We start from the raw sequence: 27,514 nt of genomic DNA on the forward strand, positions 1-27,514 counted from the left end.
AATTTTGCTTGTGCTTTCGAGAAAAAGCAGCTCTCGATTCAATTTGACACTAAACAAACAACTTTTATTGGGTCATTTGAAAAATTAACCCCATCTGCTAGGGGAGCCTCGCTAGAATTGAAAGCAATGGAAGCTGGTGGTGCAGTAACTTCGAGTGTGAGTAGTACTTCAACTCCATTTGTTAAACGGCTTAGTAGGGCAGAGATGGCCAAACTTCGCGCTAAAGGATTATGTTGCAATTGTGATGAGCCATATACACAAGACCACCGCTACACAAAATTATTTTGGCTGGAGTTAAAGGATTTTGAACCACTTTTTGATGAGTCGAACGGTGTAGGAGTCGATGGAAACCATTAAATGAATTTTGTGTTCTCTATTTAGATTTCAAGCTTGAGGACTAGCTTGATCTTCAGGAGGGGAGTAATGTTGTGGATGCATTTATGGCTAGGTTGACTTGTTTGAAATTTAAAATTGCAGTAAATCCATTTCAGTTGGAGGTGCTTTTGAAAAATCAAGGGACTAGACCAAAATCTTTATCTACAACTTCGATTTTAGATTTTTATTTCAACTATAATCTTATTTGCAACTTTGCTTTTAAATTTTTATTTCAAGCTAAAAAATAATTAGTTATGATGTAATCTTCTTTTAGAAGTATTGTTCTTTTATTCTACTGTAGCCTTTCTATATAAGGCATCAATTATGATTAATAAAATAAACAACATTTTATCAAAAAAAAGTATCTATGAGATTGGAGGTTCTTTCTAATGAGCCTTCACGTTAAGTTTTCAACATGGGGCCTTCAAGGAAGAACAAGAACGTGAATGAGGGAAAGACAATAGAACTTGAGGAGGATTTCCGAGTTCATCGACCTGTGACGAGATCCTATTCGAGGGAATATAACACTTTCTTTCTCATTCTCTCTCAATTTCTTTAATTTCTTGTTCTACTCCTTGTTCTCTTTTTGGAATTTCTTGAGCCCGTCTTCTGTAAAATTTTTCTCTTGAATTCCCTTCATTTGTTCCATTTTTCTTTATTCATTACAGCAAACCTACATCTCCTTTTTGTTCTCCAATAATCTGCAACAAGAACCATGGAACTCTTTTGAGGTCACAAGGACTATGTCAGAATTAAATGACAGAAGATGTAGAGGCTTGTGTTTATGGGGTGAAGAAAAATACACCATACGCCATGATTGAGTCAAAGTACCATTTATGGTGAATATTATAAATGATATGGTAGATGAAGAAGATGAGCATTGATAGAGTTAGGAAAACTATTAAGTAATATCAAGAGATATTGCAGAAATGATAAGAGAAATACTAAAATCAGGAGAAGAATACTAATGAGCAAAATCAACAAAACTTGTATTACTTCTCAGCAAACAGAATACAAGATCCCAACAACAACAATTCAAGGTAATAGGGAAAGATAAGAATAACAAATCCAGGAGACAAGCTCCTAGCCTAGCAGAATTGTCGAATACAAGAATTACACTCCAATTGCACTAACAGAGAATATCCATCTCCAAAGAGCTAACAGAGGAAGCTGTTGGCCCAGCTAAGAGCCGAAGATACAAGATAATGAATGCCCTCTTTAGCTGATACTCTCCTTTTTTTACAGTTTTTCCACCTTACCGTATGTATTGCACGGTAACAGCTGTATTCTCTCCTTCTCCACTTGAGTCCCCACCATTTCCTCTAACTGATTCATCTCTTCTAGAAGCTTCTGTCAAGTAAGCTATACCAGCTCCAATTCTTCTAGAATTTCTTCTGATATACACTTTCAAAACACTAGGCCTTTGCTTCTCTTGTCCCAAACCTGTTGGTGGATTAATATCATTGCCATCCCCTTCAAAAGCAGCCTTGTCCTTAAGGTTGTAGTTTTTATCCTCCTCATCTGTGAAGTGTTTGAAAATGCTCCCTTAGCATTAATCCTGTCACAAACCCAGCAAGTCTTGTGCCACCAATTAAGCCTTTCACAACAGAAACATGTCCAACAGTTTTTCCATCATCATTGAATGCTTGGTGATCCCATGTTTTTGTGCAGAAGAGGAAAATGATAATAGCACTATAGAACCCACTAAACATCCAACTAATTAAGAGGAGTCCCTCCAAGTGAGTGTAACGGCATAACGAGTGTTGCAATGAAATTGAAAATTGAAGAATTCGCAAACCCTTGCGCTGGATGGTCCCTCTCTTATATATTAGACCCAACAATATTTCCCCTGAATTTCCCCAATTAGCTCATCGATAACTGCCCTAGAGGAAATTGATACTGCCCTATCACTTTTATCTATCAACAGCAAACTGAGCTTTCCACGGAACCATAAACTGCAGAATTTTAGATAAGAGGTGGCCAATTTTCCACTAAATTTTCCCCATGTGCATCTTTCTGTATTAAAATGTGCAACAAGGAAGAATTACTTCTCGGACAAAGTCTTTCTTCTTTATGAATGGAACTCATTGACATTTTTTTGGAGTTAAAACAACCCCTCTTCTATATTATTCAACCAAGCTATTCCCAAAACTAAATCAATTCCCTTCAATTGAAACACACAACCCTGTCTCCATTTGCAAGTTACACAAACCCAATTTCAGTAAATAACATATTCTTTTAGAATGAGCCTAATAACCATCCCCCAACAACACTAGAATGAGTAGTAGGATTGACCTGAAAGTGGAAGTATGGGACCGACTTGGATGACTCGAAACTAAAGCTCACCTTTGTCCATCATAACTATAGTTGGATGGGTTGTAACAGATACCCGCCATTCCCTTACCCACAAATGTAATCGTAGCTGCCTTTGAGTAAAAATAACTCGGAATTTCAATGTTTCCGCCAGTTGCCATACTTTCATCAACTTGCGGTGACAGACATGAATGGTCAAAAGCATAGGAAATGTCAAAGGAATAGGAAATGTTATGGAAGACGTCGACTGATTAGTTAATTTATTTAGCATTCCTAGGCTTTTATCTGGAGGCTTGGGAGGCAGTCTTTTAAAATGATGGGCTAGTACGTTTCTCAGGTTGCCGGTTATGGTGGTGTAGTAATTTCAGTGGCTCAAATGAGCCAGGTCCAAGAATGTGGCCCATTGGTGGAGTGGACCTGCTTCTAATGCTGCGTTTGGTCCACTCCTATCACCCAATTTCATCGTCTTCCCTGCAGCGTAAATGGAAAGACAACTTGAAAATGCTCTGTCCTGATTGCAATCATTCTCTCTATTTTTGTTGCCACCTCCATCCTCACCCTTATATCTTCTTGGAGCCATCAAAATAGTATCCATGACAGCGCAAATCTGAAATCGCTATCATCGAAGCTACATACACCTCTTTTTTGCATTCCCCAATTTGGGGTTCGCAATCCATCTGTGCTACTGAGGAGACGCAATCTTCACCATATTTAGTCATCGGACCTGTCTGAGCAACAACAGCGAGATGTGTAGGGGTTTGGACGGCTTCCATTCCATATTGTTGCAACAACTCTGACGTGAATTAGTCCCAAGTGAGAAGAGGATGTCTTCGCCGTAACTTGCGAAATCAGTGGAGGGAAGGTCCCTCCATACTGACCCAACATTTGTAGATCTTCATTTCATCACAAGTACCATAGGCTTCGAAATATCGTTCCATCCTTGCGGGTTGTCTCCAGTAAAGGTGGGCATTTCAACTTTCGGCATTGTCTTCAGAAATCGATTTGAAATATACTTGCGAACGGTTGCATGCTCACCACCACTGGCTTGATGTTGATGAAGATATTTGAGAGCTTCATTATTCCCAATCCCAACTGCTGCCTCCTTCCTTGACAATTCAATTAGTAAATTTTCTATTCTACTAAATTTCTGGTCCAACTCACTATGGTCGGTAGATAGGTTTTCTTGAAAATTTGCCATGTTCCTCTCTATCATTTCCATTGAGTATGCGATTGTGATTTTTGGGATTTAGCAGGTCAGACCAATTTGATGGAGTTAGGAACATTAATAAGCAATATCAGCAGAAATTGTCAAAATGATAAGAGAAACACTGAAATCAGGAGAAGAATACTAATGAGCAAAATCAACAAAACTTGTATTACTTATCAGCAAACTGAATACAAGATCTTAACCAACAAGAATTCAAGATAATAGGAAAAGATAAGAAATAACAAATCCAGGAGACAAGCTTCTAGCCCAGCGGAATTGTCGAATACAAGAATTACTCTCCAGTTGCACTAACAGAGAATACCATAAATCCAAAGAGCTAACAGAGGAAGCTCTCGGCCCTGTTAAAAGCTGAAGAAACAAGATAACACTCAATTCATGCCCTATTTAGTTGATACTCTCCTCTTTTTATAGTTTTTCCACCTCCCCGTATGTATTGCATGGCAATAGTTATATTCTCTCCTTCTCCACTTGAGTCCCCACCATTTCCCCTAACTGATTCATCTCTTCTATAAGCTAACCAGCTCCAATTCTTATAGAATTTCTTTTGATATACGCGCTCAATACTTTAGGCCCTTGTTTCTCTCGTCCCAAAACTGTTGGTGGATTCATATCAAGCATCCAAAAATTTCAGAACAAGTAGATGCTATGCCATTCAGACCTAAGTTTGAATCACAATCTGTCGCTAATGAACTTGTGAACCTGTTCTTTATGATGTTATGACACTGGATTCAGTTGATAGGCTATAGGAGATCTTAGAAGTGGAGTCTGTTCAAAATTTAGAGTTAAAGGAGGCCAAGAAAGTTGAAAAGATGAGGGATTTGGGGAAATTGGGAAGTGGAGATGATGAGGCAAAGGTTGGTTTGATTGAATTAGTGTCCCCTTCGAGAAGAAAAATAAATGGAAATGTGGACACAAGTGTCTGGAATCTCTTTGATAAACTTCTTCTCTCTAGATTCTCTCTTCTTCTCTCTGAGTGTTATTCTTTCTTCTCTTCCCTTAGTCTACTGAATCGGCATCACATTGTTTTAGGTAGAAATATTATTGAAGCTGGTGGACAAACACTTTGGATTAGTTTTTGTTGCATGCTTCTTTGTTTCTTGTCCTAGATAGGGTTTTGCCCAAAATTATTGTGTAAAGAAAAAAAATTGAGCAAGTGGGCAAAGCCCAGTGATAGCTGAATATATGTTCAACCTAGTTTGACTCTCCTAATTCCCTAATAATAATAATAATAATAATAAGTTTTATGGATAAGTTTTATTCTAGAGGTAAGGTTTGAAATTTGAATTCCAGTTTAGGTAATGTTTTGTTAGAATTTTTTTGTGGATTGCTTAGACACAATAAAATTGAAATGAGTTCCACTCGCTAAGGGGAAAACCCATAAATGAACCTTTGAATAGGTGTATTATCCTAATCAATGAAGTATCTATGTATTATATTTTTAATTACATAAAATTTTATCACAATTAATTTTAGTACCAACATGATTCTTAGCAAAAGTTCACTTTTTTTTTAATAAATTTCATGCTCATAATTTTGCTAACATGCAATTTTTTTTGTAAAAATAATAGCAAATAAATAATTTTACCTTGAACTTTTTGAACTTAATTCATTGCACTCGAGTTTCTATTATTACACCTCTCAATTATTATTTTTGTAATAATTAAGCATAAATTTGCTTTGTTAGCACTGTAAAAGTATGCATGTGAAATTACTTGGATCCATTTTACGTTGATTGCGCAATGAAATGTACCTTCTTTCTCTATATGAATGCATAATGCCTCCTTTCTTCATAGGTATGCATTTGTCTATGATGATTGTAAGGCAAAAATTTGTCCTTGGTGGCAAACAGGAAACAGGAATTGCAGTGACTTGGCATTCATCTCTATTCACATGCATTCTCAAAGATTTTCTCCAAATTGTAAAATTTAGGATTTTGAAAATCCAAACAAATTCCTAGGACATAATGAATGAATTCAAAATAGGGCATTGAAAAAGCAATTAGGCATTTTGAATTGAGAAAAATGAAAAATGAGAGATTATCTTAGAGAGGAGAGCTTCGTTGCTTTCTACTACAACTCATCCACTCCCCTCCCACCTTTTTAACCCCCCACCCATCTCTATTACAACCTACTTGCACTCATCTCCCTTCTCTCTTTTCCTCCATCCTTCTTTATTGCAATGTTGGTTAGCAATGAGGAAGGTTAGGTTTGATAGAACTTAACATCACAAGTCTACTGGCAACAACTACGCACTTATCCAAAGTTGAACAACAATGAATTGAAGCTCAAAAGTAGGCAATGCTCCTTCTTTATTATGCATTTTTCAGCCACCAAATATTCAATTATGATCTTTACTAGTCACTTTAAGTACATTAAAGGAGATGGGACAGTGTCAACATCAACAGTTGTCAGTACTACTAGAATTGATGGTGAAAATTGTTATGGGAGGTCAACTATATATAATGCATATATATATGTAGATTCTTAAATTAGCTAAGGTTGTGCTCTTATTTTAGAGCATAATTATAAGAATTATATTCGTAATTAGGAGACATGGTGTAAAGCTTGGTTGAAAAATTAGAATCTTAATTGTTTTTCCCTTTTCTGTTCTTCGGCCAACCTACTGGAATTTTAGGTCACCCATTTACTGCAACTCATTCATCACGCCACTTACCCTAAGGGATTCCCAGGCTACCAATTGACCTGTCATCGAGATTCAATGGTCGAATCTCTAGCAAGTGAGCTCAACGTGTCACAACTCAATCTTAGCACTTTCCTATGTGTCGGACTGTGAGGGCGTGCTTGTTGGTGCCTGGTATCCCACCTTATTTTCCTAGTGTCGCCTCACCTATTCTAGCGCAGTCATGTACCTTGTTGGGTGGTTTTGGTAATTCCTTCTTTGTTGTTGAGGAGCTCTTATTGTTGTGAGAGCTTTTTTGGTGTTTGTGAAAGTTTTCTTTTCCTTTTTGTGTTACAAAGCTTCTATTAACATGAGACTTGTTGTTGGGATAGTATTATTATGACTACACATTAGGTGGCCTTTGGTTGTGTTTATTATGAGGGTATTTTGGATTTGATGTGACTTTTTTTTTTTTTTGAGTTGTTTGAATTTACTGGAACAATTGTTGAAGAGATTTTGGGTCTCTTTTGTGTTGTGCTATTGTGTAGCCCTAGTGACCTACTGCCCTCTTTGACAATTCCTTGAAGACGCTTGTAGAAAGTAATGTTACCCTAGTATCTACAAAAGAATATGCCTAATTCTATTAGTATTAGGTATCATTAAACTCCACTACTACTCCTGCACTACTATAACCGAGTAAATCATCTACCTGTCTTGTTTCCTCATCATTCAAGTGGGTCATTGGTTCTTGTGCTACAAATCATATGATATTAATCCAATTCTCTTTTTTACTATTCAATACCATACAATATCTTTTAATGTCACTTTAGCATATGGGTCCCCCAATTATGTTCTTGATTTTGGAACTGTTAATTTAACTTCGTCAATATCTTTTTTCATCTATGTTGAGTCTAGCTAATTTTTTTTTTTAATTTAATTTCCATGAGTAAACTCACTTCAAACTTGAGTTATTGTATCTCCCTTTTGCTTGTCCATTGTTTGTTACAAGATCTTACTATGAAGCGGATTATTGGTAGAGGTTATGATTCTAGAAGTCTTGTTCTCTTGTCTGTTCCAATATCTTAACTCCTTTTAAAGTTCATTGTCAATTATGACATCCTTCCTTATTTACTTAGAAAAAAAAAATTATATCCTCAATTTCAGTCATTGTCAATTTTTGAATATAAGTCATGTCAGTTTACCGAACATCATTGTTTATCTTCAATTTCTAGAGTCAATAAATGGACTTCGCTTTTTTAGTTAGTCCATTATGATGTTTCAGGTTCATATCTAGTTGTTTCAAAGTCTGGATTTAAATATTATGTAACTTTTGTTGATGACTATTCTCATGTTACTTGGTTGTACCTAATGAAAGTCATTTTGAGTTATTATGTGTTTTTTTTTTTTTTTTGTCTTTTGTGCTAAAATAAAAACACAATTCAATGTTTCTATATACACAATACAAAGTGATAATGCCAAAGAATATTTTTCAGCTACCTTTCATAAGACCCACAATGACATTGTTCATCAATCTTTTATGCTTATGCACCCTCTCAAAATGGGGTTGTTGATAGAAAAAATAGGAATATCCTTGAGGTAACTTGAACTCTTCTTTTTCAAATTGAAGTTTCTAAATAATTTTGGGCTTATGTTGTCGCTATAGCTTGTTTTCTAATTAATTGAATACCTTCCACTATCCTTAATGGTAATATTCTTTATAATGCTCTATTTCCTTATAGGTCCTTGTACCTCATTAAACCCAAAATATTTGGAAGTACTTGTTTTCATTCATGATGTTCATCCTCAAGGAAGTGACAAGTCTTTTACAAGTATTCTTACACCCATAAATTTTAATTCTCAGTACAAATATTCTTACACTAATAAGCTTTTGATCTCTTTTCACAGGCAAAAGATAAATCTTTTACTCCAATAAGTTTTCTACGTGCTTGTCAACATTTCAAAATTATTCCAACACAACTTTCACTCAAGCTTCATTAAGATGTTTGATAGCCTTACAACCACAATATATAGTTTGGCTTTGTGTTTTTGGGTCACTCACCCCTCATAAATACAAATTCAAAAAGCAATTAAAGATGAGAGATATTTTCCAAGAATGAATAAGAATAGAGTTTTAGCTCATGAAACAGTGTTATTAAACTCAGCCTAAAGGTTGACCTAGTGAAGGGACCGGATAAATGGGCCAGTAGTTCAACAAGTGGGTCTATAGTTTAACTAGTGGGTCATTAAATATTAATTAAATATATAAATTAATTAAAATTAATTAAATATAACACCTATTAATATAAATAAATAAATATAATTAATAAAACTTTAATATTTATTAAGTTATATTTAATAAATTTTAATAGTGATTTTAAATTTTATATAAAACTATTCTAGTGATATATTACATAAAAATTTCTATAAATGTATCTTTTTAATATTTATAAAATATTAAGCATATGGTAAAAATAAATATATTGAAATAAAAAAAATAACTACCAAGCAAACTTAATTGATTTTGATTTGAAAAACTTTTTATAAGGTTTTGAGTTTAATTTTCTATACCAGCGCTTTAAAAGAAAAAAGATTCTATTTAATAATTGAATCAATCAAGTCAATCAGGTCACACCGATTCAATTGTCAAGTAGCTTCCTTGTCTGGTTCGATTATAAATTTGGATCGATTTAAGGACTAATTCACTGATTCATTGGTTCAACTGGTTGGTTCGATTCAAGTTTATTAACTATGCATGAAAATCTCAAGTTTTCTCTAAGAATTAAAATGGTTTTCATCAAATTAAAATATGTAATTTATATATGTGTGCGCGCACACGCTGATGCGTGCTGAATATACCAATTAAATAAAATACTCCACTAGACTATTTTGTAGAAAGAGCAAGTAGAGGTCAATCCCATGGAAAATGATTGACTAATGAACAAGGTGAAATGAAATTCTCACACACACTAACAATAAAGAAAACAATTTTGAATTTTATTGATTCTAAGGAAACTAAACTACGCAAATTAAACTAAAGATAAAAAGTATGCAAGTGTGACAAATAACACAATATGGTAAATGGCTCAACAAAGAGATATGCATCCACTGTAGAAATTAACTATCACTCATTGATACTAATACAATAATTCATTCACTTAAACAAATTAGCTATAGAAATCAAACAAGTATCAATTTCTCTATTTCTCCTTACTTATTAGATTAATCAAAGCAAGCGTCTAATTAATCCCTAACCAACTGAACAACCTTAATCAAATGCAAGATTTAGCTCAATAGCAGCTTTAACAACTAGAGAAACATCACCAATTCTAGATAACAATTACACAACAAGTGGCATAATCATTTAACCTAGACTATGAATCTCTAAGCAATGTCATGAATTCACATAATATCATCTTTGTTACTGATGTAAAGTTAATCAAGCAATATACTAGCATTAGACGTACGTAAATAATTGAGTAGTAGGCCTCCTAAATAATTAAACATGCCATCTTTTCATGAATCACAAGAGAAACATAGATATTCAAGTGAAGAAAATATTGATTTAATCAATAGCTCAAAATAGTCTCATAGTAATTATTCCATGGTTTCAACAATCCTCTATACTAAATAAGGAAACTACTCACTCATTATAACAAAAGAAAACATAATCAAAATAACAAAAACAAATAAGAACATGTTGCCCTTTTTGAATGGAATTCGAACAACTTGAATCTGATGTTGATGATGATGCCACGCACTCCAAAGGGATGTAGAAGCACTCCATAAGCAAAAGAAGAAGAAGGAATCACACCAGCAACTAGATCAAGCAATCACACCTTTGAATGCATAAAGAGGAAATTTAGCCACAATGAGTAGAAGGGAATTGATCAGCCTCAGATCTATATTTTAGACCATTTTTATAGAGAAAAATAGGTTAACTTAGTCTCCAAATCTGATTTGGAAGTTATAGTTGCATTTTAACTTAAAACTCTCTTAAGAATTCTAATTAAAGTAGAAAAACAAGTTAAAAACAACTCTTCTTATACAGATATGCCACTTGCATGACTTTGGAGACCCACACACCTCAATTTTATTTATTTTGAGCCTTAAATAAAATAATTAAACCCATCAATTAAGGCCTTAATTCCTGGTTCCACATAACTCAACATAAAGAGCCCAAACACACTCAACATTTGACTCTCAATGTAATCTGGCTTAATTGCTCTCATTTTTCATATATTACCTTAAAATATGTCAAGTAAGGTCTTTTTAACCATAAGGTTAGATTCAAACTCCAAATAGTGGATCACATGCAAGCTCCATTAAGGCTATCTAAAGAAGCTTAACTTGAGTTGATGTTCGAATATGCTCATTTTTCACCCTTAGCCTCCAAATACTATAAATAAAACTACTCTAAGCCCATTTTATCATTGGCTAAGTCCTCATCAAAATCGCACCTCCTTTTACCTTAAAATGCATGATGTGTTTTTTACTTCTTTTTATACTCAATTCAACTCTTTATGCTTCATAAGCTCTTCCATTCTTTTGTAAACACCTAATAACATAAAAATAAGTATTAACAAGCTAATTAAATAAGAAACAAACTCAAAATACTAAGTATGCAATAATAAAGATATGATATTTTAGACAACTATCGCGCTCATTTGTTTAATAAGCTTTTTCATGCTCTATAAACACCTAATAATATAAAAATAAGCATCAACAAGCTAATTAAATAAGAAATAAACTTAAAATACTAAGCATGCAATAATAAAAAAATGACATTTTAGGCAACTATTACGTGCATTTAAAAAACTAGCCTAGCCGATGGGGTTTATTTAAAAAAAAAAAAAAAAGATTAGATGTGACAGAAGAACTAACTATTATTTTGTTTTTTCTGCATAATTAAAAATCTATCAGGTCATAAGAGAAACTTGCTAATTTTTCCTTTTGTCCTAAAGTAACAAAAATATTAGGATATATTATTATTTAAAATTGAAGCTATGTTCAATATAACAATTTCTCATAATTGTTTGATTCATAAGTTTGAAAGTGCAATCTCATAATTGATACACTCAGTATCTAGTACGTTTGAATTCGAACTATTTGTTAGCCAAATTATTTTTACAACAAACACTTATATACAATAAAATTTTATATTAATATATCTTAATCTAAATACTATTTGTATAAGAGAAATTTATAATTAAATATTAAATTAACATTTTCTGTTTTTAATTGGACAATTTATGCTAAATTTAAGTAATCTTAAAATAAATGTTCTTTTTATATTATTTGCGATATTAAAAATTTAAATTTATAAAAAAAAAATCATTTAAGTTAACAATTTTTTTTAAAAGAAAAAACGCACTGCCAACATTAAAAAATAATGATAATAAATTCTATCCTAACTTAATTAGACAACTAATTTGTGAACAATTTTTTTATTTTTAAATGACAAGAAAAATTATAAACCAGCAATATAAAAACATAAACTATAATAGAGGTCAATTAATTAATTAATTGACTAATATAAAATCTAATAATATATTAAAATTTTATATAAATATTGATTTATATGCATGTTATCATATAAATAGTATTTTAACTTAATAAATAATATAAAAAAAATTTTAGAAAATATTTTGAAATTTATAATCGTAAGTTATCTTATTTAATTGCTTATCATCATCGTAAAAAGAACAAAAGTACCTATTTTTCATGGACTGCCTTTTTGCCTTAGAAAAAATTTTATTAAATACTCTCATATAGTTTGAGAGATGTATTTTAAATTTAACTTTTAAAGTTGACAAAAAAAAAATCATATTATACAAATAACTATAATTTACATTTTAATTATAAATTTCATGATAAATCTTTTTATTTTCTCCTAGCGACTCACTAATGCTTTATAATTTATTATTTAATTGATGTACTCACTCTTTTTATTAATCTACATTTACAATAATATGATCTACTAATCCGAAAAAGTTCTTACGAAAATATTTAACATAATTTCTAGTTCTATGTATAATATATATATATATATATATATATATATATATATATATATATATATATATATATATATATTTTTTTTTTTTTTTTTTTTTTTGACTTATTCAATACAGCCTTAACACAAGAAGAAATGAACATTAACATTAATTTTTAAAGAAATTAAAATATAGGTAAATTAAACTTGTTTTTTTTTTTAAAATAATTATTAAAAAACCTAATATCATGAGCCAATTTTCATGCATTATGGTCCATTCATACTTTTATTATATCACATTTTATAATTTTATTATATTCAATAATTAATTAGAATAGTTATAGCAATTAAAGATATAATAATTTATAAATTAATAAATATTTTGTTTTATAATTAAATTAACATTAAACATAATATATTAATTTAAATAATTATAAATATTTTAAACTAAAAGGGAATCAAATTATCCACAAATTTAAATGAATTTTTAATTAATAATTTTGCTATGATATTTAAAAGTTTTGAGTAAATATTTAATCAACTCATATTTTTTTATATTTTTCAAATTACACTTTAATTTAATTTTCAACATATAAGGCCATGAAATTTATTACATAAGTTGTTATATATTAATTAGACTGATTGCGTTATTACATTTAGGGAGTTTATATAGGACCAAAGAATTACCTATTATTTCTTTTACAAAAGATAATAGGGATTATACATAAAAAAAATTAAAATGAATAATGTTATTAATATTCTCAACCTATTCATTGTTATTTATTCCTAATGAAAAGAGACAAATTAAGCTCAATTATTAGTTTAAGAAGTTAATTTCTTAATTAAATAGTTAAAAGCATTGATCTTTAGCTGATCACACTGAGAAATAAATGGACCTCTCTTTCAATGGAAGAAGTGTATGTCTGATTTATTCTTCAAAAGTTCACAGTTATTTGTCTGAAAAAAGCTTAATCTTGCTCTTAAATTCTTAGTCTATACTGAAATAAATTCATTTCTAAGTTTTTTTTTTCTCAATTAACCCATAATTTTTTGTTTAAATTTAAATAGATCCAATTTTTATTAAAAAAATTAAAACAATTGTTTTTTCTAATTAATTTTTATATTAATATTAATTTATTAATAAAAAATAAATTAATATTTTACTATTAAAAAAATACTATCTTTTTTTTTATAAAAAAATTAGGTATAATTAGATTTAAACAAAAAAAATTATAGTTAATAGATGACATAAAAATTAAAAAATAGACTTATTTGTACATAAATTTAAAAAAAAAAAATCAAAGGTAAAACCATATCATAGCTGTCAACTTCTTATATATGTATATAAAAAATTATTTTCTTGAGATTTATATAGGAAATAAGAGACATTGTTACTTGTTGTCGCTTGTATGCATGGAATTATATAGAAAAGATTCTGTTTTTCTTCTTTTTAAATTTTATTTCATACGCCATTGATTTTCTAATCCTTTATTTGAGTTGAAAACCAAAAAAGATACAGTTGGGAAGTCAAAAACTGACACCCTTAATGATACTCATTTTTGAAAGCCTGCTACGTGCATGAACATATATTAATAAATTAACACTTTCACCCTAATCTTTGGCTCTTCTTCTTCTTCTTCTTCCAATTTTTCATGCTTGACTGTATAAATAATAAAGAAAATGCATGTCTGGCTGCTGCCTTCCTTCTTTGTTGCATATGCATACCCTAACCTATTCATTAATTATATAGTTTCTCACTCCGCATGGCACATTCTCACTTTAGAGCACTTGATCTGATAGTAATTTCTCTTCTTTTATGTAAGTTGACAGCAATCGATAATTTTTAGGACGTGGGTATAGAGAAATCGAATTTATATAACAATAAGTTTAGTTAAATTAAATATTTATATATAAATTTATATTTTATATTTATATTTTTTGATTAGTTATATACATATTTTGAAATAAATATTTAATTTAATAGTGATTAAATTTATTCTCAAATGAATTTAAATTTATATTAGATGTATCCTTATTATTATTGTGTTGGTAAAATTTTAATATTTTATAGTTTATACCTAATTTTAATTAAAGGTGATAAAAGAGACTAACAAAAAAATACAATAAAATTACTAAGTTTTAATTTAATAATATTAAAATTATCTTTAAAATTATGAGATTTTGAATTTAAACTTTGATAGAAGTTAATTATATATATATTAAAAAAAATACAATAAACTTACATTTAAAAAAGAAGCAGGTAGGCACAATCTACATCAGTTCATCAAAGTATAATTGCATTTGTGAATGTTGACTTTAAGCCCTTTTATCTAAAGGAGAGAACTATAACTTTTCTCTATCAACTACATCATGTTCCGTTGATAAAAAGGAAGCTATATGTATCATCATCTTCGTAAAGAAGATATTAGAAATTTTCGTGAGAGAAATATTTATTAATTGAAATTTCGTTTATTTTATAAAAAAATAATTTTATATAAAAAATATTTTTTTATAAAAAATATTTTTTATTATTTAATTATAATATTAAATTAATGATATGAGTTTATTTTATGTATATATAAATATTTTCATATTATAATAAAATTATCAAAGACTAATAAATAGAAAATAACTTTTCCTTTTTGAAAAAGAAAAATTATTTTTTAAAATAATTTAATTTTATCTTTAATTAATTAATTTTTATGAATGTCTAAAATATTAAAAAATTTAAAATTTTTTGGTGAAATAAATAGAGCCTAACAATTAATTTCTATATAAAGTAAAATTTCTATACATTATTTCTAATTAAGTAAAATTTTTATTTTTGACTTATTTGAGAAAGAAATTATTATAATTATTATTTTATGATAATAAAATATTACATACTTGTAATTATAGCTCTATATTAAAAAGATAAACAGGTAAATATTATTATTTTATTATATACTTTACTTGTTTAATTAATTTTTATGAGTATGCTACTTTAACAATCACAACAAAAGAGTAAATTAGATCATAACAATAGTAGATTTGACAATATTCAAAACAAAAACTTTATCATAGAGATAGATATTAGATAAGGACAAAACAATATGATATTATTTCATATTTCAATGATTGCCACAACAGTATTCTATATATATATATATATATATATATATATATATTAGAAGAGACTCTTATTGCAATGATTTAATAAGTTTAGTAATTTTTAAAATATAAATTATTATTATAAATAATACTAAAATAAATATATTCAGAAATTGTAAGTGAAATATATTTTTTAAGGTAATTTTGTAATTAGTTTCAATTAATTATAGATTACGTTTTGAATTTGTAATAAGTATATTTTAAACAATAATTTTTTTTATAAATAATATTAATATTTCTTAAAATACATAGGTTTATTTAGTATTATTATTAGAATTGTGGTTAAAAAATTATTTTTTAAAATATATTAATTAAAAAATATTTTAAATTAATTTAATAAATTTTAATTTTTTACAGTATTTAAAATAATATTTTTATTAAAAAATTAAATTTAATTCTTTAAATTTAATATTAAATAGACACATAATAGTTAATTTGAAAAATTAATTCAGTTACGTGTTATGTGTGATTTGACTTCAAAATAATTAGATTTTAAAAAATAAAAATAAATAAAAAAAGGCATGACAGCTATCTTAGAAATCTGCACAGAAGATTTCTTCTCAAAAGGTCACCAGTTGACTTAGCAATGCCACCCACGCTGGAAGAAAGTACATGATGAGAAGACATGTGGAGAAGTGGTCAGCAGTCTCAAATGTCGGCTATACTTTATTTTCAAAATTTTGAAAAAAGTAATAATTTAATCTCTGACAAATTATATATAGTTGTGCCATTTGGACTTTATATATATAAATTAATTATTGAAATCTTTTTATCACAGATAAGTATATGATTTCTGTATTTATTTTCTTTGCCCATGCCAGGTGATTATAAAACAATAATTTCTTTTGGAAATACAAATTAAGATAATTAATTAATTATTTTAATTGCAGTCTCTGCACAGCTGTTGTTGATTTTGTTAATAAAACGTGTTTACTAGCTGCTTATTATTTTGCTGTTACCTCTAATGCAGAAGGGAAATAATGATATTATCAAAAACAATATTATAACAATTAAAGACAAAATTTAGTTTATTGCTGATTTTTTTTTATTAGTGTTATTCAATAATTTTAATTTTTATGATTTTATTTAGAATAAATCATTTAAAAAAAAGAATTTAAATGATTCTTATATAATTATATTTAATTTTTATTTTTTTAGATATTATAAAAAAAATTGAATTATTTTATTCTAAATATGAGAATTAATTAAAAAACTAATTGAATTAAATTCTTATAAAGTTATAAATTTCAATTAGGCCTGTTTCTTTTTGTAATTTGATACTGTGTCTTAGTTAGTTCCTAGTTGAGCAGACCCTTTTATTTTATTTGTTATCTTTGTCAAGCTTTTTCACTTAGCAAGCCAAATCTTAGGTTGGGTAGACTTGCTGGTTTGAGTTTAGATGGACTTGCCCATGAGGGGTGGGGTTAGAAAATTTAATCAATAGGACATTATTTTACTTAATTTAAATAAAAAAAAATATTGTACATAATAATCAATTATTTAATGAGAGAAAAAATAATAATTCATGTGAATTTTTTAGATCCAAGTGAAAATAATTTTATAAAATATTAAATTATTGTAATAATCTTAAATTTAAAATTATTTTTAATGAATTTTTATTTTTTAAAAGTGTTGTATGATTGTTTTATTATCAATACTAGTAAAAACATTTTTCTTAATATATGTAATAAAAGAATCATTAAATAAAAAAAAAGACAAAACCAATTGATAGAAAATAAAGCAGAAAAAATTAAAAAAAAAAAAGAAAAATATAAAAAGAAGATGTAACGCTTGTAAATATGAGAATGAAAATGATGAAAAGTAAGCATTAGAATGAATAATTTAGCCTTTTTTTAAATATAATATTAAAAATATTATTTTTTTATTTTATGTATTATAAAATTTCACATAAATAAAAAAATTAATATGTTTTTTTATTTAATGATACTTCATCTTTTATATTATTAAAAAATATATAAATTATTATTTTTATTATTAATTTTTGAATAAAATCATTAATATTTTTTTATAAAATTTTTCATATATATATATATAATATTAATTTTTTTTAGTAGAGAAATTAAAAAAAATAAAACTTAAATGTAAATTTATCAAATAAGTGATACAACGTTAACCAGTGTATCAAACCAGAATAAGCTTTTAAAGGATTTCACTTTGCGCTGTCAATAATGCGCATTAGCACTGTACATTGTCTCAAAGAGGAGTCGTGTCTCTTTCTCCAGCTAGCTTAAAGTAGATGAAAAAGGGTTGCTTTGTCGTTTCATTGATATATCCGCCATATATATTTAAAATAAATAATTTTATTTGATTTTAATAATAAAATGTTTATATAAATAATTGTTGTTAATAATATAAATTAAAATTTAATAAAATAAATATATATTAATATATTTTAAATAAATACATATAGTTTATTTTATATAAATTAAAATTTAAAGAAAAATCAATAATATAATATATTGATTTAAATTTTAAAATTTTGATTATAAAATTCTCATAATAATCATATATTTATTTTATAGTCAATTAACCGAATTTAAAAAGTACTTCTATTGCTTCTCTTTCAAAATAAGTTCAAATAATCTTATAATTATCAGAGTGGTAAACTTTTATTTACATTTGATGATATTCTTTCCACACAATGGAGAGATAGAATATTTGATTTTGGATGTAACACTGGAGACACTTGGATAATATTCCATGAACTAGCTCGTAGTGGGGCACTAATAGTTAATTTGAGTTTTGACTAGGACTTAGATTAAAATTATCGTAATCTAAGTTTTCTAATTCAATATCTCTATAAAAATTTTTGTATCATAGACCATTATCAACATTAAAAATGACTACTCTGTGTCCTTTAGTTATTGTGGTGTCTATCTCAATAAGGTTTTAGAAGAATTTGTGTTATTTTTCATTCTATCTCAAACTGATACAAACTTCCCTTTATATAGAGGAAAGGAAGGCAAATCGATAAATTTAGCATAGAATACGTGGTCTTGTACCTGTCAGTTGGATGAATCCCTAATTGCCAAAACCATAACTTTGAGAAAAATGAGGGCTTCTTTTGGATGGGTACTTAAAGCCAAAGTGATTATAGTGCCTATACTACATTACATGATAATATTTTATGTTATGTTTCGATTTGCTTTCCTTCCCTCTATATAAAGGGAAGTTTGTATCAAGTTAAGGCAAAATGAAAAATAATACCAACTTTTTTATCTACTTTTATGGCTTGCTAAATTTTTCTATGTATGCAATCACAATTCCTATTTCATTTGACATATTCCTATTATTCTATTTATTTAAAGAGAGAGTCTAATGATTTTTATTGGATTTGCAATAAATATAAAAATATTATACCTAGTTAACTTATTTAATCAATATTAGTTTTTTTTTTTAAACGTGCAATCGTTTTTTTTTATTGTTGTGTGCATCTATAATTTAATATTTACATATATATTTTTTATTTTTTATATAATATAATATTATTATAATATTAATTATTATTATAATAATAAAATAATTTTTTATTTTTCATAACATGGATATCGTATATATATTTATCATTTTTATATTAAGTCAATCAAAATAATAATACGTCAATAGAAATAAAAAAATTATAAAAGTGAAAATTAATATGAAAATTTATTATTATAATATAATTTTATAATTATAAATATTAAATATATAAACTTAACTATTTATTATTTTGTTAGTTTATATATTTTCGAATTAAATTTTTTCAATAATAAAGTATTGAGTTTATCAAGACAAATTAATTTTTAGCTTTTAGTATTTTGTAACTTTAACATATAAAATTATCATGAAAAATCTAAATTTTTTTCAACATCATTTAAGATTTTATATATAATAGAAAAATAAATTTAATTTAGTATAATTTTATATAATGTTGATATTTTTTTCTAGTTATTTTAGATTTAATTTTTTAATTAAAATTCAGTTAAATGATATAATACTTATATTTATATGAAAATTGTACTCTTTTTAAATTAAAATATCAATTTATATTTATATTTGAATATAAATTTATTAAACTAAAATAATAATTCTATATTCAAAGTATGATTACTATTTTTTTTTATGCACATTCACTATTCGTTAAGTTAGGATAAGATTATAGTATTAAAAAATTAAAAATTTTTTATTATTTTATATGTACGCATTAAATTTTTTAAACTTCTAATAATGCATCATCTTAAAATAAAAAAATTAGTATTATAAATTTTAATTATCTTATTAATTATATTAATTTTATAATTAAATTCAAGCCTAACATATTAAGTTAATTACTATTATTTTTCAATAATATATATATATATTTATTTAAATATTTGTTTATATATATAATTTATTTTTTTATGCTTTGTACATAATTATATATTATTTACAAATTTTAGATTTATATAATTTTATTACATATTATATTTTAATTAAATATTTTTATAAATCAATGAATATAATTTTTTTCTTTTTATAATATTTTAGTTTTATATATGTGCGTGTGAGAACAAAACCTATCCGGGGATCCAAGAATGCCCAACAGCATCAATATCAATATGGCCTTGATATGATTTATTATGTTAGAATAAATACACAATTTAGTATATTATAAATTTAATTCTCAATATATAATCTTATTAAAAAATTTTGTTTCTAAAAATAGTTTTAGGGGCAAATAATAGCTTGTAAAAATATTGTAAAAATATAATCTTATTAAGCTTTTCTCACCTTAAAACTCTAATTGGCCTTCACTAAAATTTCTCCCCACCTCATAAGTAAGCCATTGATAGTAAAAAGAAGGAGTAGAAGTGAAGTTGTCAAGTCACCAATTGAGGTTAGTGCACTATTGTGCTTCCCTCTTTCTTTAAAGTATGATAAATATGCTAATTCGGCAGCCCTAAATTGAGTATGGTTTTGATGATTTTTGATGAATTAAATTGGTTTTTTAGTGTTATTGAGGTGGTTGTTTATGATAGACATCAAATTAGATAGAGATTTCATGAGTTGTGAAATTTTGAGCTAGGGTTTTGAATTAATTTTGGTACTTTGGTGTTATAGCTTGAGATTGATCTTATTGAGACTGTTTGTTAATCATTTGAAGTGTTATGAATGACAAATTGTAGTTTGGGAGTAAGGAGGAATGAATATAGGGAGTGTATGTTTTTTGTAAGAAATTCAGACCTATCTATTTGAGCTATAACTGAAGTTGTGTGGCTCCAATTAGTATGAGGCCAATTGGAGGTGAAACTAAACTCAAAATGCCCCATTTTTCATGAAGAAACTATGCTCAAATTCTATCCAAATCTTGACCAATTTACTGTCCCAATCCGGATATCCATACACTGAACCCAGAAAAATGACCAAATGAACCTGTTCATTTGGCCATAACTCCCTCTAGACAGGTCCAAATGGCCTGAATTTTATATCGTTGGAAAGCTTAGACATAGGACTACAACTTTTATTAAGAACACACAGCCCAGAAATGCTCCTAACCAAATGAAATTGCTGGCCCAAGTGAGGTTACCAAATTAACTAGAACCATTCTGCCCAGAAATTCCTGGACTAAAGCTCACCCGACTAGTTTTGGAAAAATGGCCATAATTTGGTCTATAAAAATCCAAATCCAATGAAACCAGTGGCAAAATTTCCACAAGACATAGATCTACAACATTGATGATTTGACCAAAACCCAGAAACCAAGTAAACTAGGTCAATTTACTAGTTTCAATATATGAATTCTGGAAACTTTCTAAGGGACCATTTGACCCCAGAACACTCATTTAGCCATATCTCCCACTAGAAAAACTCCAATTAGGATGCGCCATACTGATCTAGAACCCTAAGAAACAGGGCTCCAACTTTGTTTTAGACATGATCCTTAAATTATGAACATAAGAATCCTAAAATAGAGGTCAAAGTTACTGACCTGAACTTAGACCTTGAGGACACAGGATACCTGAGTCCAGGCCAGTGATTTGGCTATAACTAATTCTAAAAAATTTAGAAAATTGTAATTAAAATTTTTGAGTGACCATAAGACATAGGGTAATAAATTTTATGGAGAATATTAGGCCTAAAAATGACCGTAACATATCCAATTAATTAGACCAAGATAGACTCCAGAATCTATCAAATTCTGGACCCAGAAAAAGACAGTGAACCAGTTATGGTTATTTGGCCATAATTTGAGTTCTAAAACTTCAAATGATATGATTCAAAAGGGAAAACAAAGACAAGACATAGAGGAACAACTTCCATGAAGGAAGTGTAGCCAAATAAGGGCCACATCTTGGCCAAATTGCTAGGTGAATCTAAGATACTAAACCTGGACCTTGAGAAAGGTTCCTAATATGATTTGGCATATGAGATGAAATAAATTACAATAACTTGTTAAGCATGAAAATGACATGAATCAATGAAACTATGAGTATTAAATAACATTATTTTGCTCAGAGTACACCTAGACTCATTTATATAGCTTGGATCGATTGGTATACTAATTAGAGACTACATATTGCAGTACTGTCCACAGGGATTATCATAGATAGACAACATATGTCTAAGATGATTGTTTTACTGGCTTTATACCTGCCCGATGGTCATAGTGCCAATTTTCATTATTATTGGCTTATGTTTACCCACTGGCCTTGTGCTTGATATGACCGTTATATACTGAGTAGACATACGGATGTCTAACTAGTATACTCCCGTGTATTTAGTCTTTATAATCTGTCATAGGTTACTTGGGCACAGTTATGAGAAATAAAATTTTAAATTCAAACAAGTACATGAGAGAACCATTAATATAAATTATATAAGTCCGAATATAAATTACATGAATAAAAAGATCCCAATTAATTTAATTGCTTCCAAAATTTGATAAGCATGAAAAAAAAAGGGACTGTAAATTCACATAATTGTATGTTACCTTATAAGGTTATACTTAAAATAATTATTTTAAATTGTTTAGTTATTTTTCTTTATATATACATCGCTAAGCGTTATGCTTAGCGCATTGGTTTTTTCATCGCATAGGTACGGGAGAGCACCAGTAGCCGCAGCAGTAGTAGGAGAGTACAGATAGAGAGGATAAGATCTGCTACAGGGTCAATGTCACCTCACCAGTTTATTTTGGGTAGGGCTCATGTACATATTAGATTTTGCATTTTGGTATCGTATGTAATTAAATGATGTAAATAAATTTGAATTGTATATAAATTGTAAATATTGTACTTGACTTTATATGAACGAAATACAGTATTTTATTTTCTTGAAAATTGATATGAGCATGAGGAATAATATGATGAATGAATAGATGTAAAGGATATGAATTATTTTAACAGGTAACATGAAACCTACCATGCACCAAAAAAACAGAGGGGACTCTGTTTGGGTCTCCATAAAAATGAAATGGGATAAAAAAAATTTCTACAAGTGAGATAATAAAATTAAATGGACATTAAATTAATATTGTAATCGATAAGACAGGATAGGGTGCTTCGGCATCGAATATAGCACGCCTTACTCGACTACACTGTAGACGGGAGAGGGGTGTTATATTTATTGGTATTAGAGCAAAGGTTTAGGCATTCCTAGGTACAGGTAGATAGAAAGATATAGTGTGCATAACATGCATGAGCCCTTATTTGGGAGTCGAGGTGACACTAATGCAGATCTGTTCTTTATCTGTTTTATAGGATTGATAGAGTATGATCCTTTAGAGCAAGGGTCTTATAGACCGGAGGAGGAGGAGGAGGAGTTTGGTAGTCATATACCTACTCCTAGTCAGGAGCGAGACAGGAGAGAGGAGTCATCACACAGTGCTGCGGGTAGAGCACAGCAGGCATTCTTGGAGCAGATGACCCAGATGCTTCACCAGTTTACCGGGGCTATTCCACAGCCACAGCCACAGCCACAGCCACAACCAGTACAGCGGTCTCCACTAAAGAAGCTAAGAAAATATGGGCCCATCGACTTTATAGTAAGAAGGAGGACGACCCAGCCGCTGCTGAGCATTAGCTAGAGCAGACTGAGAGAGTGCTGAAGCAGTTACATTGCATGCCAGAGCAGCAGAGTGTGCTCTATCGTTACTATAGGAGGAAGCCTATCAGTGGTGGGATACAGTTTTCAAAACGGTACAGCCGACGGAGCTTACTTGGGACTTCTTCTTGGCTGAGTTCAAGAAGAAGTATATTAGTTATATATACTTAGAGGCCAGGAGGAGAGAGTTTCTGACCTTGAGGCAGAGGCAGCTCATGGTCTCTTAGTATGAGAGAGAATTTATGAGGCTAGAAAGATATGCACGGGAGATAACACCTACAGAGGCAGATCGGTGCCGTAGGTTTGAAGATGGACTGAATGACAATATTAGACTTATAGTGATGGCACATGAGTATACATACTTCTCCAAGTTAGTGGCTGCAACTCTCAATGTAGAAAGAGTACGAAATGATGAGCAAACCTGGAGAGATAGACAGTGAAAGAGGAGTTCTGGGCAAGGTCAGTCCAGTACATCAGTTTCTGAGGGTAAGAGGCCTAAGGGTTCAGTAGGCCAAGGCCAGAGACAGAGGTCTCAGTTTACATAGAGAGGAGGACAGTCCAGAGCATCAGTAGGGAGTTCTTCAGGTACAGCAGTAGAGGGATTAACCTCCATATCATTATGCACCTACTGTGAGAGGAGGCACCGAGGAGAGTGCCGGTTGTTGACTGAGGGATGCTTCCGATGCAGAGCTATTGATCATTTCCTACGGGATTGTCCCCACAGGAGTGTTCCCACTGCCTCACCACCGACTGAGAGATCTGCCCCCATAGCTCAGAGGGGTAGACGACCTACGAGGCCAGAGGTGACGGGTACCTTATAGAGACCAACTTCAGAGATGATTGAGTGACCTGAGGCCCGAGTAGCCCCTCGTGTATATGCTATGAGGGCACAGGAGAAGCCAGATCTAGTAGATACTGTCAAAGGTATATTCTCTTTTTATAATATTTTAGTATATGTAATAATAGACCCTGTGTACGAGATGAAAGTAGATAGGTACAGAACTAGTTGAGAATAAGATCGTAAAACTAGAACTAGTAAAACCTACTAAAGTGATAGTAGTTCCTCGACTATTTATACTGGGTAAATTTCGAGGATAAAATTTTTATTAGAGAGGGAGAATTATAACACCCTCACTTTAAGTAGTCCGTACGTTCTACTATTCTGACAACTAATGTTTGTCTGGATAGCCAGAGTATTTGAAACTACACTTAAATGACAGTGAGGAGACATAAAATAATGGAATAAATATTAAGAAAATATAAGAAAAATTAAGAGAAAATAAAAGAATTAAATATAATTAAGTTAAATGAGCCAGAACCGCAACGATGGGTGACCATACGGGGAAGTATCGATAAATACAGATATCGACCCCAGACCTGTGAGTAATCCCAAGAGATAATTTTCGGAACTTAATTTAAGGGTTACTGCGGTAAAAATGACATTAAAAATATCAAAAAAAATTCAGGGAAATTTATGTATCGGTATAGACAAAAAATGTCCGATAAGTACAACTGATGGCATTTTGATCATTTTAATCCTAGAGTTAAATTTTGACTTAAATGTCAATTAAAATAAAATAGATTAAAAATACCAAAAATAAATTTAAATGATAAATTTTGTAAAAGAAAATAAGAAAGTGAGAAAAGAAAAGAAAAGAAAAGAAAAGAAAAGAGAAAAAAAAATATTACTTTATATTTATGATGTCATATGACATCATTTAAAATTTGTAGCCAATGAAAATTCAACAAACAAACAAGAGGGATAATTATGTATTTAAAAAGATTTAAAATGAAATAAAAATAACACTTCTTTTTCTACACACTCCATGACCGTAGCTCCCTTAACCAAACTCACCATTTTTCTTTTCTTTTAAATTTATTTTCTTAAGCTTTTCTCACCATAAAACCCTAAATATTAACCAAATAAAAAAAAAAAACAATATTTTCGTGGGAATAAATAATAAATCCAAGTATTATGGGAGGTGATGGCGACCTGTACAAATCAGAAGCTGATATTGTGAAAGATATCGAACACGTCAAACATGCATGGTCCTACATTAAACAAAATACACACGTTTTTGCTCGATGAGACCTTGATCATTCCACCTGACTCGCAAAAATTAAATAAAAAATTGTTTAATTATAATTAATCCAATTAAAAACGATTTTTAACTTATAAATTATTATCTATTTATTTAAAATAATATTTTTTTTAAAAAAACTAAGAGATAACAGTTTTACATTTAATATTTATAAGTTGAATGTTTATAAATTCATTTGAGTAAATATATTATTATATTATTTTTATTTAATTTTAAAATTTCAATATATACCCTCACTATATATATTCTCAATTAACTTGTTTTCTAACATTAATTTAAATAAAATATTAATATTAGAATTTTTTTTAAAAAAATATTTCTGTTAGTTTTCAATAAAATATTTGTTTATTTAATTTAAAATAAAATTATATTATAATATAATTAAAATATATTTTGATAATATTATAGTAAAAAATTATGTTAATGTAATCTATTATTTGATAAATAATTTAATAGTATCTTTTTTTAGTTATTTTATTAATGAATATATTTATAAATTATTTTTTACTTGAACGTGTCAACTATTTATCAGTTACTTATAAATAATTTAATTAAATACAAAATTATTTATATTTTTAAATGTTTGTAAACTTAAATTGACTTATAAGCATTTTATGCTTATCAATTAATTTTATATGTTAATTCAAGCACTTTCTAAATGTTTCATCTCACACTTTTAATATAACAATTTTTTTCTACCACGTTGTCTTCCTACTACCACTAGGATTAGAGGTGAGCATTCGGTTCAAACCGAACCAAATCAAATCATAAAAATTGAATTATATATTTTAGAAATAAAACCAAATCGAAATAGATAAAAAATCAAATGGAATCAAATCACTCTATTTTGATTCGGTTCGATTCAAATTTATTAGTTTTATTTTTAATTGATTTTTTAATTTAGACTTGATTTTCAAGTTATTTTATCTGATTTTAATTTTAGTTTAAACCTAATAACTATTAATCAATGAAATTAAATAATATATATATATATATATATATATATATATATATATATATATATATATATATAAAATTACATATAATTTATAAATTTCCCATAAAAATAAATTAATTTAAAAATCAATAAACCTATTCGGTTCGGTTCAGTTTAATCGATTTTTTCTTTCTAAAATCGAATCAAACTAAAATAATATAAAATTGAATCGAACCGAATTATATTAAAAACTGAATCGAATTAAGGCGATTTGATTCGATTTATTTAGTTTAAACTGAATAATGCTCATCTCTGACTAAAATAAGTGTTTTCTAGGCTCAAGTACAAATTAAAATTATACTCATTATTTTTTCTGGGGAAAAATCCATATTTGTGATCTTTTTTTTCATTAAGTTTGTATTACTTTTGTGTGCTATTAAGGTTATAAATTAGCCTAAAAATAAATAAGCTTATACATAAAAATTTAAAGAATAACAGAACATATACTTCAAAAGCCAATTATGTGTTTTTTTTTTTAAATTATGGTTTTTTCCAATTCCTATATTTTTTTAAAAATAATTTTTAATTACTCAATTCTGAATAATTATTAATTACAAAACGGGGTGTGTGGAAGTAGGGGTGGCCACGATTCAGGAACTGCCAGTTACTGTTCCTGAACCACCGATTTAAGTTCAATGAAATCATGAACCTGAACC

The sequence above is a fragment of the Hevea brasiliensis genome, chromosome 17 (genome assembly GCF_030052815.1).
Source record: "Hevea brasiliensis isolate MT/VB/25A 57/8 chromosome 17, ASM3005281v1, whole genome shotgun sequence".
Taxonomy (NCBI): domain Eukaryota; kingdom Viridiplantae; phylum Streptophyta; class Magnoliopsida; order Malpighiales; family Euphorbiaceae; genus Hevea; species Hevea brasiliensis.